Below are 11,846 nucleotides of genomic sequence, written 5' to 3' on the forward strand. Positions count from 1 at the left end.
GTTCCCAATGTAGTTGGCCTGTTCCCAGTCACCTTCTTCCCCTGCATTCACTCCTTTTTGAGCTGGTGATAAAGTGATGACTGCTGCAAGTTGGTTTTCCTCCACCTTCTTGGTAAGATCTGCTAACTGCTTGGTGATCATTTTATTTTGAGCCAGCAATGCATCCATGTGGTTCAGCTCCATTACTCCTCGAGTGTTGCTTCTTTCAGAAGCATAGAAGTAGTCATTCTCAGCTACCGTCTCAATGACATCTATGGCTTCTTCAATGGTTTTCTTCTTGTTTAGAGAGCCCCCCGATGAATGGTCTACAACTTTCTTTGACTCATAAGAGAGACCTTCATAGAAAATGTGAAGCTGAACCCATTCATTGAACATGTCTGGTGGGCATCTTCTTGTTATGTCCTTGAATCTCTCCCATGCCTCATAGAGAGTCTCACCATCTTGTTGCCTGAAAGTTTGCACCTCAGCTCTCAGCCTGTTAATTCTTTGAGGAGGGTAGAATCTTGCCAAAAATTTATTTACCACATCTTCCTGATGCCAGGGCATCTAGGCCAGTTTCATTGACCTTTTCTTTACCGTTTTAGGATAGTTTCATGCATTTTCTTAGTGAATAAGGCAAGTTTTTGATGAAAATACACTTACACCTTAATTCAAGGAACTATTGTGAATTTCACATGATTTCATGAGAATTTTTGCTAGAATTGAATGATAAATTGATGATGCATAATCTCATGACTTTGGCTAGAGCATTGATGCACTTTAATTGCTTGATTTCAGGACAAAGGAAGCAAGGAAGAACCACGTTAGTACTCACGTTAATCTAGTTAACGTGACCACTAACGTGGAATGGTAAATAGCTTGCAACGTTAATGAGAAAAGTGATCACCAATAACGCCTGCGAAGCCATCATAAGCCCACGTTAACTAGGTTAATGTGGTAGTTAACGTGGAGACAAAAGAAAGCTCCATTGCTATTTGAACATCCCGGGTCGGACAACTCGACCCAGGGTATGAACAGTGCCCCTGCTTGAGCTCGGTCTTTTTTGAGGTCGAGTTCTTGACTTCGGTCCTTTTTTGACGAAGCCAAACTCAAACATTTTGTCGATTCCTTGGTAGTATCTTTTGAATGTAGAACATTTTCTCTAAAAACGCGCGCTTTTATATCGGCGCTTTTGGGAACGTGCGAGGGTTTAATGCCTTCATTAATTTTAGCATTAATTGCCCCATTTCCCCTTGGCTCTTTATTTTTGAAAACCCAGAAACGGTTTTCTCTCATTCTGTTTTCCTTGTATCCTTTTTGCAACTTTTTCTCTTCTCTCTTCGCTCTCTGTCTTTCGCTTGTGCTTCTGTTTCCTGGCGTTTGCGGTGTCGCTTAGCGATTTTCTGGGCAACTTTCATTTCTGCAATTTTTTCGAAGCTTCTTTCGTCTCCAGGTTAGCCCCATTTCGTGCTTTCTCTTTGATTTTGGCTTTGTGATGAGGTTTTGATTTTGATCCTCCTTTTTTGAGAAAGTTTAGATCTTTCTGTTTCCATTGTGCCCTAGATTTGTTGAAAGTGTGCTTTCTGGGAGTTTCTCCGTCTTCTGCATGATCCTTTTTTGCTTTTGCTCGATGCTTTTAGGGCTTTGCATGTTCTTTGTTGTTTCTATTCTGATACCACTTTCCGCGTCCGTTCCTCATTTTGTTTGAAGGTTGCTTTTGTCTGCTCTTGAAAAGGTTGTATCTTTAATGGTCTCTGCTTGGCGTGTTTTGATGTTTGGGAATGCTTTTTGCTTGGTAGACTGTAATGACTTTTTTGTGTTTTTCTTTGATGAAAAAATGTTTGCTGCTTTAAATTCTTTCTGAGAAATGCTGGTGTGCAAGCTGTAGATTTTTCCTGGAAACCTTGCTTTGTCACTGCCTCTAAAGGGTGCCCTAGGACTTTTGGTTTGAGTCTTGGGGTTTTCCTTTTCTTGTTTCTTCGCCTGTATCGTATTGACCGAGTTGTTTTCTCCCTTTATCCGAGATGTTGTTAGTAACCCCTATCTTCTTTTCTTACTTGTAGGATTAGTTGGCCTCATGTCTTCTCGAAATAACATTGTAGAGACGTCTTCCCGAGTTCCCGAGGGAATGTCTGATTGGCTGGACTCCCTTGTTTTGTTGTGGATGCTGAATTTTGCACAGAGCTGAGGAAGCGCCATAGGATTTGTGGTAACAATGCCTGTGAGGAGGATTATGAGCTTGTTGCTCCTGATTCTGATGAGAGAGTTTGTTTTCCGACTTCTGTTGAGAGGGAGCGTCCCTTCTTTTATGCCTATGAATACTTCTTCAGTCAGTTGAACGTTACTTTTCCTTTCACTACTTTCGAGACCGACCTATTGTGGTCGTATAATATTTCTCCATCCCAGCTTCACCCAAATTTCTGGGGTTTTATTAAAAATTTTCAGCTTCTCTGCCGAGAATTAAATGTAACACCTCTCAGACTCTTTTCCTTTATTTGTTTGTTTCTGCCAAGCCTGGCGGTTCTTCAAAAAAGAAAGCTTCCTGGGTTTCTTTCAGGTCCGCCCAGGGCCATAAAGTTTTTGCTATGTATGATGAGTCCTTTAAGGACTTCAAGAATTACTTCTTTAGCGTTCGTGCTGTCGAAGGGGCCCGCCCCTTTTTTCTTGATGAAAATGATGAGCCTTCTTTCCCTCTAGAGTGGCAGAGGGATGTGAGAGTGTCCCACTATACCTGGGAGATGCTTGATGATGTTGAGCGTGCCTTTGTTGTTGTTCTTGAGGATCTATGGGGCGCACCACCCCATCTTGATACAAAAAGGTTTTTGAATGACCCGTCCTTGGTTCGGACTGTTTTGGGTACATGTCTGACTTGTTTCTACACTTGTTTCTTAATTTTTTCTTCCTCTTATTATGATTGTAACTCTTTGCTGTGGCTGATTCTATATTTGCAGAGATGTCAAAGAACAACGACTCCATGAGGGCCTTTTAAAAAGGCAAAGAAGGCAACTGCTGCTCTGAACATCTCGGCCAAGGTGGCCGGAGAGGGATCTTCTCAGGTCCCGGTGAAACCTCCTGTGCCGAGTTCTCCTGGGCCGAGGAAAGCAATTCCTACTCCTCGGTTTCGTCAAGTCGATCCTCCACAGACTTCTGGCGCTGCTTCTGGTGCTCCTTCCTTAAAAAAGCAAAAAACATCCGGGCCCTTTAACTTGGTTGCCCCGGATTTTGATGTTGTCGAGTTTGTTGACCAGCAAATTGCCCCCTATGGTGGGCTCTCCATGGACGATGTGTCTCTTCTTCAACATCTGGATTTTATTACCAAAAGTAGTGTGAAGATGGCACATATGGGTGCGGCTATTTTCCGTACTGTTCAGGGGATCCCGATTCATGCCACAAAATCGTTCATGGAGGAGGCCAAATCAGAATTTGATCGGATCAAGGGTTTGAAGGATGAGTTGGAGGTGAAGTTGGCGAAGGTAGAGAAGGAACTGGAGGGTGAGAAGGCCAGCTCTATTGCTTTGGCTGCTTCTTTGAAGTTGGCTGAGGACATGGCACTGAAGCACAAGGATAGCTATGTTTCAGCTTATAGGGAGTTAATGCATCTTCGGGATGATTTGGAAACTGCTCGGGTTAATTATGCCGAGCTTCAGGGTCACCTTGTGGGCAGCGTAACTGCCGCCTCCGAGAACCTGATGGAGCAGTTTCAGATTGTTGCTCCTGATGCCGACTTGACTCTCGTCAGCCTGGACAATGTTGTGAGGGATGGTAAGATTGTCCCTGATGACCAGGATGATGATGATGCTGACCCTCCCCCAGTGTCTTCTCTTAAAGTGTCGACCTCCTCGGTTCTTCCCGTTACATCTGATCCGGATTGCCAGATTCTGAACCGGGATGATGGAACTGTAGATGCTGTGCCTATTCAGACTTGCCCTCCTTCTCCCCGTATTGATGCTGCTGGAAAGGCTCCAGATCTTGGTTGACCTCCTTTTTTAAGTATTTGTGTAAATAGCCTGGTTTGTGGGCTTTGAATTCTTTTTGTAAATGATGTTTTGCTGACTGTTGATACTCCAGTTGCTATTTTTAGCAACTTTATCTTGAAAAACAAAATGGTTTCTCTGGCTCTTGGGGTTGGCTTCAAGCGGCTTGTTGAGTCTTTGTTTTATGGTAACTGCGATATGCTTGCTTGCAGCTTTCTTTATCATTTACCTGGAATTTTCAGAGTTGTTTTTTATCCATCCTCTTTTGATTGCTTTTGTGGCAAGGTCAAGGTCTATCGGGTCGAGTTATCTCCCCTTTGTTGGTTGATCTTCTCAATTGATCTTTTCGAGCAACCCCTTGGGATTACTTTTTATAACCTTTTGTAGCTTTAGTCCGACTTTTTCATGTCAGTCCCCGTTTCGTTACTAGGTGATCTTGCTCAGATCTCTTTTGAGGTTTTACCTTTTGTAACGTTATCTTTTTCGGGCCGACTTCGTCATGCTAGACTCTGTCGAGTTATTTGATAATCCTCTTTTGTGGACCTTTTTCAGGTCTCTTTCAGGGATTCTCTTCTAGGTTATAGCAATTCCTCTTTAATAGGGTTGGCCAGACCTCTTTCCAGGGATTTGCTGATAACTTGGGTTGACTTGGTCCGACTTTTTAGTGTCGGCCAGTCTCTATAAGTTATTATATAGCAATCCATAAGACCTCATCAGGTTCTTTTTGGGATCACTTTTGATAACCTCTTGCATTATTCTGTGTTCATCTTTGCCGATTTGTAGATGGTGGTTTCTGTCCTGGTTTAATTAACCTTTAGGTGAATCGCGTTTTCACCTTTGTCGGTCGATCATTCCTGTCGAGATCGTATAGTGAATCTGTTCTTCACTTTCTGTTCGATCTGTTGCTTTATAATCGGATGATGAATGCTTCAGATTAATGCGTCTTGGGAATTTGTAGAATATCTGAAATGTATTTTATTTAAAGAAAGTGCAAATATATACAGGCGGGAGTTTTTCATACCCTTAAGTCAGATTAAATCTCAATCTTGACGCCTCATTAAAAAACCTTTTCAGGAAAAAGAGTACATCTTGTGATGAGACCTTTTATCTTTCCTAACTATAGTACCTTCTTAGGTTACAGGCGTGCCATGATCTGGGGAGTTCTCGTCCCTCGAGTTCGAACAGTCTGTAGTAGCCCATCCCAAGTACTTCTGTGACTCGGTAAGGTCCTTTCCAGTTGGCTGCCAGCTTTCCTTCTCCGGGTCGAGTTGTTCCAATATCATTTCGGATTAAGATGAGATCATTCTCAGCAAAACCTCTTGGCACTACCTTTTGATTATACCTAGAAGCCATTCGCCGCTTTAGTGCTTCTTCTCTGATCTGAGCTCTTTCTTGGATTTCCGGAAGTAGGTCGAGCTCTTCTCTTTGAAGTTGAGAGTTGGTTTGTTCATTATAGTGGTCTACTCGGGGAGACCCTTCCTCTACTTCTATTGGAATCATTGCCTCCACTCCGTATGCTAATCGAAATAGTGATTCGTTCGTAGTAGAATGGGGGGTTGTTCGATACGCCCAAAGGATTTGTGGAAGTTCCTCGACCCAAGCTCCCTTTGCTTCTTGCAGTCTCTGTTTCAGCCCGGCCAATATGACTTTGTTGGCCGCTTCGGCTTGTCCATTGGCTTGGGGATATTTGACGGAGGTGAACTGGTGTTTTATATTCAAGTCGGCCACTAGTTTTCTGAAGCCTGCATCTGTGAATTGGGTGCCATTATCTGTGGTGATGGAGTATGGGACCCTGGTGCACGAAATTGTGTATGCCAATATTAATGGACTATTTAACACAGCTTCGTACCACTAACCAGCAAGTGCACTGGGCCGTCCAAGTAATACCTTACGTGAGTAAGGGTCGATCCCACGGAAATTATTGGTTTGAAGCAAGCTATGTTTATTTTATTATTCTTAGTCAGGATATTAATTAAAATTATCAGTTGGAATTATTAGAAAACTAAAAGAGTGTGAAATAGTTACTTGTTGTGCAGTAATGGAGAATATGTTGGGGTTTTTGGAGATGCTTTGTCCTCTGAATCCCTGCAACATAATGCTTACTCACTTTCATAAATGCAAGGCTCCTTCTATGGCAAGCTGTATGTAGGGAATCACCATTGTCAGTGGCTACCTCCCATCCTCTCAGTGAAAACGGTCCAGATGCTCTGTCACAGCACGGCTAATCAGCTGTTGGTTCTCGATCATGTTGGAATAGGATCCATTGATCTTTTTGCGTTTGTCATCACGCCCAGCAATCGCGAGTTTGAAGCTCGTCACAGCCATTCAATCCTTGAATCCTACTCGGAATACCACAGACAAGGTTTAGACTTTCCGGATCCTCAAGAGTGGCCGCCATCAGTTCTAGCTTATACCACGAAGATTCTGATTAAGGAAGCTAAGAGATACTCATTCAATCTGATGTTGAACGGAGGTGTTTGTCAGGCACACGTTCATGGATTGAGGAAGGTGATGAGTGTCACGGATCATCACCTTCTCCATAATTAAGCGCAAATGAATATCTTAGATAGGAACACGCATGTTTGAAAGGAGAAACAGAAACAATTGCATTAGTTCATCGAGACGCTGCAGAGCTCCTCACCCCCAACAATGGAGTTTAGAGACTCATGCCGTCAAAGTGTATAAAATTAAGATCTGAAAATGTCATGAGGTCCAAAATAAGTCTCTAAAAGTTGTTTAAAGAGAAAACTAGTAACCTAGGTTTACAGAAAATGAGTAAAGTATGATAGATAGCACAGAAATCCACTTCTGGGGCCCACTTGGTGTGTGCTGGGGCTGAGACTTAAGCTTCTCACGTGCCTGGGCTGTTTTGGGCGTTCAACGCCAGGTTGTAACCTATTTCTGGCGTTGAACTCCAACTTGTAACTTGTTTCTAGCGCTGGACGCCAGACTGCAACATGGAACTGGCGTTGAATGCCATTTTACGTCGTCTATCCTTGAGCAAAGTATGAACTATTATATATTGCTGGAAAGCCCTGGATGTCTACTTTCCAATGCAATTAAGAGCGTGCCATTTTGAGTTCTGTAGCTCCAGAAAATCCACTTTGAGTCCAACAAGGAGGTCAGAATACAACAGCATCAACAGTCTCTTTTTCAGCCTGAATCAGATTTTTGCTCAACTCCCTCAATTTCAGCCAGAAAATACCTGAAATCACAGAAAAACACACAAAATCATAGTAAAGTCCAGAAATGTGATTTTTAATTAAAAACTAATAAAAATATACTAAAAACCAACTAAATCATACTGAAAACTAAGTAAAAACAATGCCAAAAAGTGTATAAATTATCCGCTCATCAGACCCCGAACCTTGTAATGATGTTCCTATATAGGAATTTCCGACTTCTTTGAGCAGCGGTGTTGGCTAGGGGTTCTGCCTCGATCCATTTTGTGAAATAGTCTATCCCAACTATGAGGAACTTGACTTGTCCCGATCCCTGGGGAAAGGGTCCGAGAAGATCGAGTCCCCACTTTGCAAATGGCCAGGGTGAGGTCACGCTGATGAGCTTTTCCGGCAGAGCGATGTGAAAGTTGGCATGCTTTTAGCATGGTGGACATGTCTTTACAAATTCAGTAGCTTCCTTCCGTAGAGTGGGCCAATAGAATCCCGCCCGGAGTACCTTTTTGGTGAGAGCTTGCGCTCCGAGATGATTGCCACAAATGCCGCTGTGTACTTCCTCTAAAACTTCCTTTGTATTGGAGGTTGGTACGCATTTTAACAATGGTGTTGAGATCCCTCTTTTGTATACGGTATTGTTTATGATAGTGTAGTACTGTGCCTCCCTTTTTAACCTATTTGCCTCCTTTTCATCTGTAGGGAGTGCTTCTATTTTGAGGTAGTTAATTATGGGGGTCATCCATCCTTGATCCGACCTATTATGGCTAGGACTTTTTCTTCTTCCGATATTGACGGGTTCTGTAGTATTTCCTGGATGAGGCTTCTATTGTTGCCCCCTGGTTTGGTGCTGGCTAGTTTTGAGAGTGCGTCAGCTCGGGCGTTTTGCTCGCGGGGTATGTGGCAGATCCTATATTCCCCAAGTTGTCCGAGCTGTTCTTTGGTTTTATCCAAATATTTTTTTATAGTAGGATCTTTGGCTTGGTAGCTCCCTGTTATTTGTAAAGTAACAACTTGTGAGTCGCTGTAGATGTTGAGTTTCTGAGCTCAACTTCTCTAGCCAGCTTCAAGCCAGCTAATAACGCTTCGTATTCCGCCTGGTTGTTTGAGGCCGGGAATCCAAATTTGAGGGAAAGCTCGAGTTAGGTTCCTTGGTTGCTTTCGATTATCATGCCTGCACCACTTCCAGCTTTATTCGAGGAACCGTCCACGTATATATTCCACTCTATGGGGATCTCCGGGGCGTCTATGAATTCTGCAATGAAGTAGGCTAGGTATTGTGATTTGATGGCTGTCCGCGCTTCGTATTGGAGGTCGAACTCGGACAACTCAATTGCCCATTGTAGGATTCTTCCTACTAGATCTGTTTTCTGCAATATCCCCTTTATGGGCTGGTTGGTCCGAACCTTAATGGTATGCACTTGGAAGTACGGGCGAAGTCGTCGGGATGTGAGTATGAGAGCGTAGAAAAACTTCTCTATTTTTTGGTAGTTCATCTCTAACCCCTGCAGTGCTTTACTTAATGAAGTAGACGGGTTGTTGCCCGCCCTCGTCTTCTCTAATTAGTGCTGAGGCTATTGCTCAACTTCCTACTGCGAGGTACAATATGAGTGGTTCCCCTTCTTGTGGTCAAGATAGGATAGGTGGCCGTCCCAAGAATTCTTTGAAGTCTTGGAAGGCTTGTTCACATTCCGTTGTCTACTCAAAGTTCTTTCCCTTCCTTAAAGTAGCGTAGAAAGGGAGGGATCCTATCGCTGACCCTGCTAGGAGTCTGGATAAGGCTGCCAGTCTCCCATTGAGTTGTTGTACCTCTTTGACACAGGTAGGGCTCTTTATGTTGAGTATGGCCCGGTATTTATTTGGATTTGTCTCGATTCCTCTTTGTGTGAGCATAAAGCCCAAAAACTTACCGGCTTCCACTGCGAAGATGCATTTAGCCAGGTTAGGTCGCATGCCATGGTTCCGTATGGTGTTGAATACTTGAACCAAGTCAGACAGTAATGTTTCTTCACTTTGTGTCTTTATCAACATGTCATCCACGTAGACCTCCATGATTTTTCCGATGTGATCTGAGAAGACCTTATTTATTAGCCTCTGGTAAGTAGCTCCCGCGTTCTTAAGGCCGAAAGGCATTACGATGTAACAATAGTTTGCTTTGGGTGTTAGAAACGAGGTTTTTTCTTGATCTGGTGGATACATTGGGATCTGGTTGTACCCCGAGTATGCGTCCATAAACGAGAGATACTTATATCCCGATGAGGCATCTACTAGAGCGTCGATGCTTGGTAGTGGATAAGGGTCTTTTGGGCAGGCTTTGTTGAGGTCGGTATAGTCGGTGCACATTCGCCACTTCCCATTTGACTTTTTCACCAAGACGACGTTTGCTAGCCATAGTGGGTACTTAACTTCTCTTATGAACCCTGCCTCTAGTAGTGCTTGCACCTATTCTGCTACAGGCTGAGACCGTTCCGGCCCGAGTTTTCTTTGTCTTTGTTGTACCGGCCGGGATCCCGGATAGACTGCCAACTTGTGGCTCATCAGTTCGGGATCTATGCCTGGCATATCGGCAGCTTTCCATGCGAAGAGATCAACATTATTTCGTAGGAACTGTATGAGTGATTCCTTTGCGTCTCCTTTCAGGATCGTGCCAATATTAGTTGTCTTATCCGAGGTGTCTCCGATCTGAACTTTCTCTACTTCACCTTCAGGCTGTGGACGGAGTTCTTCTCGTTTCTGAACTTTGCCAAGTTCGATTGTGTGGAACTCTCCTCCTTCGCCTCTGAGGTTTAGACTTTCGCTATAACAGCGACGCGCCATCTTTTGATCTGCTTTTATTGTAGCTATCCCTTCTGCAGTTGGGAATTTCATACATAGATGTGGAGTTGAAACTATTGCGCCGAGTTGATTTAACGTCGTCCGACCTATTAAGGCGTTGTAGGCTGAGCATACGTCAACCACGATGTAGTCTATCTTAAGTGTTCTGGACTGGTTCCCCTTTCCAAAGGTTGTATGTAGCGATACGTATCCCAGTGGTTGTACTGGGGTATCCCCAAGTCCGAACAGGCTGTTCGGATATGTGATGAGCGGATAATTTATACGCTTTTTGGCACTGTTTTTAGTATAGTTTTAGTACATTTTAGTTAGTTTTTAGTATATTTTTAGTAGTTTTTATTTAAAATTCACTTTTCTGGGCTTTACTATGAGTTTGTGTGTTTTTCTGTGATTTTAGGTATTTTCTGGCTGAATTTGAGGGACCTGAGCAAAAATCTGATTCAGACGCTGAAAAAGAGAAGAAGAAAAAGCAAGCAGAAAAAGCCAATAGCCCTTTAAACCAAAAGTCAAGGGAAAAAATAAAAAGGATCCAAGGCTTTGAGCATCAGTGGATAGGAGGGCCCACATGGAATAAAATCCTGGCCTAAGCGGCTAAACCAAGTTGTCCCTAACGATGTGCTTGTGGCGTGAAGGTGTCAAGTGAAAACTTGAGACTGAGCGGTTAAAGTGGTGATCCAAAGCAAAAAGAGTGTGCTTAAGAACCCTGGACACCTCTAATTGGGGACTCTAGCAAAGCTGAGTCACAATCTGAAAAGGTTCACCCTGTTATGTGTCTATGGCATGGATGTATCCGGTGGTAATATTGGAAAACAGAGTGTTTTGGGCCACGGCCAAAATTCATAAAGTAGCTGTGTTCAAGAATCAACATACTTAACTAGGAGAATCAATAACACTATCTGAATTCTGAGTTCCTATAGATGCCAATCATTCTAAACTTCAAAGGAAAAAGTGAGATGCCAAAACTGTTTAGAGACAAAAAGCCGCTAGTCCTGCTCATCTAATTGGAGCTAAGTTTCATTGATATTTTGGAGTTTATAGTATGTTCTCTTCTTTTTATCCTATTTGATTTTTAGTTGCTTGGGGACAAGCAACAATTTAAGTTTGGTGTTGTGATGAGCGGATAATTTATACGCTTTTTGGCACTGTTTTTAGTATGTTTTTAGTACATTTTAGTTAGTTTTTAGTATGTTTTTAGTAGTTTTTATTTAAAATTCACTTTTCTGGGCTTTACTATGAGTTTGTGTGTTTTTCTGTGATTTTAGGTATTTTCTGGCTGAAATTGAGGGACCTGAGCAAAAATCTGATTTAGAGGCTGAAAAAGGACTGCAGATGCTGTTGGATTCTGACCTCCCTGCACTCGAAGTGGATTTTCTAGACCTACAGAAGCTCAATTGGCGCGCTCTCAATTGCGTTGGAAAAGAGACATCTTGGGCTTTCCAGCAATATATAATAGTCCATAGTTTTCCTGAGAATTGATGGCCCAAACTGGCATTTCAAATCAGCTTCAGAATTCCCTGCGTTTAACGCTGGAATTGGCACAAAAGTTGGAGTTAAACGCCCAAACTGGCACAAAAGCTGGCGTTTAACTCGAGGAAAGGTCTCTACACATGAAAGCTTCAATGCTCAGCCCAAGCACACACCAAGTGGACCCCGGAAGTGGATTTTTATGTCATTTACTCATTCTTGTAAACTCTAGGTCACTAGTTCACTATAAATAGGACATTTTGCTATTGTATCTGGACCTCATGACACATTACACATTTCATACTGTATCTTCTACGACATAAGTCTCTAGACCGCATGGTTAGGGGTGAGGAGCTCTACTGTGTCTTGATGAATTAATGCAATTACTACTATTTTTCATTCAATCTCGCTTGCTCCTATTCTA

The 11,846-nt window shown here is 42.8% G+C and overlaps 1 non-coding gene across 1 annotated transcript; it reads left to right on the plus strand.

Annotated features, from left to right (window-relative positions):
* Positions 1–373: 373 nt before the first annotated feature.
* Positions 374–477, plus strand: LOC112804532 (small nucleolar RNA R71). Its single transcript, XR_003203144.1, has one exon. It is a non-coding gene; the product is annotated as a small nucleolar RNA R71 (small nucleolar RNA).
* The last annotated feature ends 11,369 nt before the right edge of the window (positions 478–11,846 follow it).

The sequence above is a fragment of the Arachis hypogaea genome, chromosome 5, assembly GCF_003086295.3.
Source record: "Arachis hypogaea cultivar Tifrunner chromosome 5, arahy.Tifrunner.gnm2.J5K5, whole genome shotgun sequence".
NCBI lineage: Eukaryota > Viridiplantae > Streptophyta > Magnoliopsida > Fabales > Fabaceae > Arachis > Arachis hypogaea.